The sequence below is a fragment of the Arachis ipaensis genome, chromosome B3 (assembly GCF_059453495.1).
Source record: "Arachis ipaensis isolate K30076 ecotype BB chromosome B3, ASM5945349v1, whole genome shotgun sequence".
Lineage (NCBI taxonomy): Eukaryota > Viridiplantae > Streptophyta > Magnoliopsida > Fabales > Fabaceae > Arachis > Arachis ipaensis.
This window is the reverse complement of record NC_142438.1, coordinates 133570468-133578397: the sequence shown is the minus strand read 5'-3', so window position 1 is coordinate 133578397 and position 7930 is coordinate 133570468.

Here is a 7930-nt window from a genome sequence, read left to right as displayed (position 1 = left end):
CACAATCGAAGCTAAAAACAAAAATAAACTAGCAAAATAAAATAGGACAGCAAGAGAAAAGACAAAATTTCTCAAAGAGAAAGATTTATACCTCGTTTTCTGCCCCCACAATGTCAACATATTGTGGTTCAATTTGATCATCCTTTTTAACGAGAGGTCCCCCCTCCTCCCCCGACAAATACCCTCATTCTAGAAATCACATAGCCCTAAAAAAAAGTAAAATATAAGAAAGACTACATTTAAAAACCTTATTACATCAAATGATCCAATAATACACCTTATTTTAAATAGCACTACACCCAATTCCTATATTGCTAACAACGGATAGAAACCAAGGAATTTATAGAGAAAACAGAATCAGCTTACAACAAATCTATTAAGTTTCATTCTTTCTTTCAAAGGACAAGTCTTGTGATGGGGTCAATGATACGAAATTTCCTCTTTTTAACATCTGCTATTCATATCCACCAATGTTCTCCATATCAAACTGGGGCAAATATTTGAAATTTGGCCAGACGGAACAATGTTTCAGTTTAATTGGCACCTAACGAAAGAATTAGGATAAGAAGTTTTAGAAACGAAAACTTACATACGGATGGGATGCCAATTTTTGCATGTCTAAATAAGGGATGAACATTGAGTAGTCCTGAATGTCAAAGGGCCTTTTTATTTTTAAATGTAAGAACTTGCCACCGCCATGATTTCCCAAAGCCATATTCTGCAGAATTTGTATAACATCGAAAGAAATAGTTACTACACACAATACATTACATGAATACGCCGAAATTTGAGCTTAATACACCTTACCACAATATCAGGGGACAGGTAGTAAACTTGTTCTTCAAATCTTTTGATTCTTGTTTTGTTGAGAATTAGACACATTGCGGTCACAATCTAAAAAAACAAAAAATCCAAATTAATTACATAAATATTGCAGTCATAACTCATAATAAAATTATTAATCTTATTCTAATATTACCTCAACTTTAATATATGTACCAGCTTTTAAAGACGCAAAGTGAATTTTTGAGATCTCCATCGGTTGTTGAGCATTGAGGATGTACATTGACTCCCACTCATTAGTGCTTCCATCTGCATAGGTTTTTATATTAGTGGCCCAGAGGAAACACTTTTCTTTGAGGTCGCCCAACACCTCGCTCCTCCTCGCAGGAGTTTCAAACTTTTCAAACTTTTAGAGCGGGAGACTTCTATCCTCTACAAAATTCAAGGCCGCCGCAACTCCTATGTTTGCAACTTGCTCCACAAGTTCCTCTAAATCTTCAACCAGAATCAGGCTCTCTTGACTCTTTCCCTTTTCAGACGCCGATCACCCCTCCTGAGTCAGTGTTTCTTCCTGACTCGAATCAGTAAAGCCAAGGTTGAATGATGGCATAGGAAATTCTTTTAATACAAAAGATATTGCCCTGACTATCATTATCAATGTAGCAGTGGCTTGAGGGGCTGGTTGACTGCATGTTGACATATAAAATATTATAAGAATAAGAATAGACGAATGATATCGAAAGAGAGTTATATTTTGTAGAACTTACATTTTAGAAGGAGCTGCTGCCTCTGTGGGTGTGGCATCAGCAGGTTGATGGGGTTGTGGAGTGCTACACAGTTAAAGAAAAAGTTTTAAATAAGAAAAAAAAAACTAAATCCACCTTAATTCACCAGAGGTACACCCAAATAAGAACCAAATACACCTATATATAAAAGACATGTAACCAAATATTATTCCTTACCCCTTAATTGTTTCTTCTCTAATTTTTTTGCTCGGAGAGTTTGGAGGGGTTGGTTCACTCTCCATAGGGCTTGGTGCTCTCGTATTCGACGGAAGCAGACATACTTAAAGCGGAACTCTAACCAAGACAAAAAATAAAAAGCTAACAAACTCCCTTAAAATAGAGCATTAGAAGATTGAAATTTAGTTGTAAAACTCACATCTCGAGCGGTTCAGATTGCGAATGTGTCTCTTTCCGAACAATGATCATCTGTTGTTGAGCCGGGTCACTGAATGATTCTTCTTCTACACCAAACATGAAATCCACCAAAATTATGTCAGAATACACTTGAAGCATTGAATAGAAATACAACCTCTGTTTTTTGAGAACTTACGACATAGTTGCAAATTTTTCTTTTTTTTTCTACCTTTTTTTTCTTGAATAAAACATTAAAGGATTTTTTTCTAAAAAAGTATATATACAGAATCAGAAGCAGAAAGATGGTAACACAAGAATTAAGCAAATGGCAATAGAAACAGAAATTACATGCTATCACTGGGTTTGTTTATACTACTTTGATCCGTCTGTGTTCGAAACACAGGATCATTTTCACTTTCCAAGTTTGCCTCCGGCATTCTAAGGACAAAATAAACATCATTCAGTATAAATAGACTATTTAATTACATCAGGATCTACGAAATTCTATCAAATAAAGGATCTTACATTTTGGGTGAATCATAGTGAGCTTTCGTCAAGGGGATCCCAGCTTCCGGTATGTCTGCCCTTTTTTCTTTCATCTTGGAAAAGCAAAAACAATCATCAGCAACAAAAACACCTTAAAATCGGCAATATACATCCAAATTCAACATACCCCTGTGTAGCCTTTTCATTTATTTTTTTTCTTTTTGATTCTATAAAAAATTATTGTATTTCTTCAGTTCTGACAGTACATGCAAAAGAATATGTTAACAAATAAAATTTTGATGAAAAAGAGTAAGATAGCTTTACAATGTATCTTACAAATCATAGGATTCAATTTGTTGTTTAAAAGACGAATCATCAACAATGTGCTTTCTTTTTATGGATTACATCTTGGAAATAAAAAAAGTATCAATCACACAAACACAACAAAATTGATGATAAAATACCCCCGAAAGCAATGCATACTTTTTTTTTGTGGAGTTTGAACTTTTTTCTTTGATTTTTTTATTATTAGTTCCGATTCTTCACTTCTGACAATAAATGAGAAACACTTTACTAATACATAAAATTTAGATATAAACAGAAAATATAGTAATGCAATGATAATTTCAGAATCTTACTCATCATCAGATCCGCTTTCACTTTTTGAAGAGGAATCCTTCACAATCTGCTTCCTCTTTTTGGATACCATTATCGATAGCAAACAATTATTAGCAAAAAACATCCTAAAAATGACAAAATACACCCAGAAATATTACTTAGTTTTTTGCTGTTCTGGTTGGTTGTTTTCTTGTTTTTTTTTTTTGTTTCTCTGAGTCTTGTTCAGACTCAAAGAAAATAGCAATATCACTCTCCGATGAATCACTCTCTAATGAACTTTCCTTCTTCTTTTTTGTCTTTTTCTTTTTTTCTTTCTTTTCTTCTTATTTCATTTTCTTCAATTTCTTTTTCAGTTATGCCCTCTTGACGATGCCCAAAAACAGTTAGAACATTAGTTTATACCATCTGTATAAATCAAATACACCCAACTTAGAGAAAGTATTTTGTTCAATTACCATATGGCCATCAATTTCAGCTTTGATCCCCTGAACTAGTAGCTTCCTATCCTAATGCATCACCCAAGGTGGTCTAGGAATTACATCTGTTTTCTTGTTTCTGTGTTTTGTTTCATGAAAATATACAATCATCAAGGCATAGAGACAGCCATCAATGGGTTTTTTCTTTTTCAAGTGGTGCTGGCTTATGCCTTTGATGATGAAATCGAGGACTTGGCTACCCTAGTTCCACTCCCTTATGTTGTCCAGTCAAAAAATTGGAGGCAGGTAGACAGGAGATACTTTGTTTATGGTAGTCGGCAACAAGAACGCTATTTGAATATAAAGGATGAAAATCCTCTTGAACATTAGGCGATATTAATCAGTGTCAACACCAATATCTATCATATCATCAGTCAGATTCTGCAATATTTTCCCCTAGAACCTTCTATAAAGTTCTTTGTTCTCCTTAGATAGCTCTTTAAAATTAACTTTTTTGGGAAATAGGTCCCCTATAGAAGCAGCAAAAAAGATAACCAATTACACTCCAAATCACTTGAAATACACCTAAATACCAGCCATATACACCTCAATTTATTTTTTAATTACATGAGATCAGAATAATATATTACAGAGAATTTAAGTATAAAGGTTTTGTGTAATCAGTTACCTGATGCATTCAGGCCAAGGACAGCTCCTATTTTTTTGGGTTTAATGGTCAATGCACCGTATCGGGTGTCCAATTTGTTTTTTGACAAATTAAAGGAATATGCCAACTCCTTCAAGATTTTATGTGGTACATTCATCGGAGGGTTGTGCATCAAACCATCAAATCCTAATTCTCGGATGATGGCCTTCTTTTCTTCGCTCATGTTTTGGAACTTTTCATTCAATAGTCTTGTGGAGCATCTTAAATCCTTGGTTTGCTGTAAACAAACCAAACGAGAATCATTTAAATAAGCTATATTTATAGAAGGAAAAATTGAGTTGTTCTAAGATATATGTGCCTATATTGTATTTTTTTTCCGCTGGATTCTTACTTGCCATTTTTACTGTAAGGAATAAAAAATATTGTTAACAGATAAAAACATCACCAGTACACTCCAATTTGTATGATATATACCCAAAACATCACCAGTTACACTCGAATACGCATGATATACACCCAAATACCAGCCACATACACCTCTATTACTTTTTGGATTTACATAATATTATATGAGTTCAAAATGATATTCAAGTTATAACACCCTGATTCTCACAGAGTTATTCTCAGAAATTCTGTGATGAGAAATTCGATAAATATCTGAGAATCACCTCATTATAAAATAATAAGGCGGATTTATACTTGATAAGTGAAAAAAATAAATATGCTGTGAGAGATAAAAGCGTGTCCTAAACCAAAAAAACCGTACCAAATAAACTCCACCCTTTCATAATCAAACCGATTTTTTTCTCCATTATTAAGCCACATTTTTCTTTTTTTTCTTTCACCACATTTTTCTATCAAACATCATAAACACCATATCTTTAATTATTCATTTGATGAATTAATTAAAGAGAAGTATAAATATATCATTAAAATTAGTCAAATATGAACCAACACACATTAAACCACTTTTTTTCGGTTCAACCAAACCATAAGCATATACATCATCAGGAACCTGACCATGATTAAAGCCCTAATCTTCTTCATTATTCCTCTGATAACCAAAACAGAGAGAAGCCTCCTCCCAACCAAGGTTACACCTCTTGGTTTCCTCATATGATAATGGGCTTTGGTTAGATGTTCTCTGGAGGAAGAATTATGTAACTCTCTTCACCACCTCACCCCACTTCTTTTTCTCCTATTTATACGCCCACCGCTTCTACTGGGTCTCCCTTTTTCAATGCAAGAAACAGAAGGCAGCAAAGAGAGGGAGAGAGAGAGAGCAGAACCAAGACGGAAAGAAGGAGAGACAGGACGAGTTCCTCCACTTCTCCTTCTACTTATTTGAGTGCTTGCTTCATCTGGGTCATCACAGACACTCACAAACAGAAGAAAGAAAAGAATGAAACGGAGCTGAGGGAGAAGGGAGGAGTGACTGAAATTTCAATTTTGTGTGGCTAGGATTTTTAATTCAAGGAAGAAGCAGAAATAGAATTTTGAACTTCAAAAGAGGTAAGGGATAGTTCATAGGCAGAACATCATTTTGGTGCTGAATGTGCTTGTGATGAATGATGGTTCATTAGGGATTGATAAATTATTGTGTGTTTGAATAATGATGATTGATGATTTATTATGTATGGAAAGGAATTCTGTTTAGTAGTGCAAAAAAAGTATATGTTTAATTAAATATATGTGCACTTGTGAAAAGGGAAAAATGGTGAATCTGAACTCTGAGGCTGTGCTAATCACTTTAGTAATTTTGATTAGTCAAAAAAGAAAAGTTGGAATTGTGGTTTTGGAGGAATATTAGGCTTGAATATAGAATTTGGCATGTGAGGTTGTTGGAATTGCATTGTGCAGAATTTCTGCAATTTCTGCATAATTTGCAGCTGAATGAACGAATTTTTGGGAGTAGTCCGGACCACCTTTTTGGATGAAATTATTTTTCTGTAAAACCTAGGTGTGTCTTGAATGTGCCATAAAATTTTCAAGGGGTTTGGCCAAGTGGTTTAAAAGATATGAATTTTTGAAAACAATAGCTGCTGCAGAATTTTTCTAGTTTTCTGGTTCTGCAACGTCAATTTCAAACCACTGGAACTTTTGTTTTACGTAACATTTTAAGTTTCTACCAAAGGGGTTTTGAAGATCTGTATCTTCACTTTAATTGAGTACAAATTTCATATTTCATATCTATTTTGTAGACTTAATTAAGTCACTTGGAAGCTGGGTTGCTTGCTAGAAATTCTGAACTGATTTATGAAAATAGGGCATTACTTCCAATTGAGAATTAATTAATCAAATGAAGTGATATGAACTTAAAACTTGTTTATTCTAAAACTTAGGAAAGTTGAGTGTAATCTACCCAAAATTTAGAAGCAATGGATTAGAATTGAAATTATTATGGATTTTATAAAAACACTGCTGCTTGCTGTTTTTCTGAATCTTTACAAGTGCAGTAGCAAAATTTTAAAACCTTGTATAAAATTCAATTCTAATCCAAATGCAGTAAAATCTAATTCAAAGTAAAGGTTAGGATCTCTAGAGTTACTTTGATAAGAGAGATAGTCCGTGCGTAAGCTTTCACAACATAAAAACCACACAACAAGACAGCGAGGTGCTGTTCCAACAAACCTAGAATAATAGTCTCGGTTTTTCCTCAATAGCTGGAGATAGACTGCCCAAAAAAATACGATTCTTAGTTTTTTAGAAACTTGAGTTCAATACAAACATGTAGACATAAAGTTTGCATGAATCTGAGTCCGTTTGTGATATTAATCGTTAGATAGAAAACCGGTCGCCAAAAAGGTATTAGGCTAAACAAGCTAAGAAATGAATAAGAATGCAAGTTACCCCTAGGAAGGTTAAAGTTAAAAGGGTGATGCAGAGGTATGCTTAGTAATATGGTGATGTGGAGGTATGCTTAGTTATGTGGTGATGCGGAGGTATGTATATTTATAAGGTGATGCGGAGGCATGATGAAAAGACAGGGAATAAGAAACAATGAATGAAAAGGATAGTTGAATGTTATTGGTTTGACTGGGCCTTTGTGCCAAACTGCTAATGCAGAAGTGCTCGCCTGACTGATAGCCTAAGATTGCTAATGCGTGAATGTCTACCTAACTGATAGCATATTGTATGTTGAATGGGCCTTTGTGTCAAATTGCTAATGCGAAAGTGCCCGCCTAACTGATGGCCTGAGATTGCTAATGCGGAAATGTTCGCCTAACTGATAGCACTATTTCTTATTGTGATACACATTAAAATGTTATTATGATGAGGCCTAATTGACACGGGTAACCGTGATACCAAGGTGTCTAACTGACACAGTAAAGGAACCATATTAGGGGTTCACTCCAAGTAACGTCGGGTTACGGGTAGACAACCGACGCATGAGCTCATGGCCTGCACTAGGAATAGGCATGCATCATAAATTGTTTGCACATTTGATTGTGATTGTTTATTGTTCATTCTTTCTGCAATGTGCCATCTGCTTATTGTTAATTCTATATTTTCTGATTCTTGTCAGTATTTTAAGATTATGACGTAACTTTCTCAAAGCTTAGAATAAGATAATAGAGTTAGGAATAATTGTCATAGAGAATAGCGTGAGAACGGCATTCATCCCAAAGAAAGATGTCAAGAAAGAGTTATGTCAGAGCCCACGATACGGAAGTAGCCGAGAGAGTTAGTAAGCGAGTTATTACAATAGAGCCAAAACTCTAGGTTTCACGAGAGAGATGCGCTTTCACGATGTCACCTTACTGGGAACTATATAGGTTCTCACCCCATTCCTTTTCCCTTCCCCCACAGATGGAAGATCC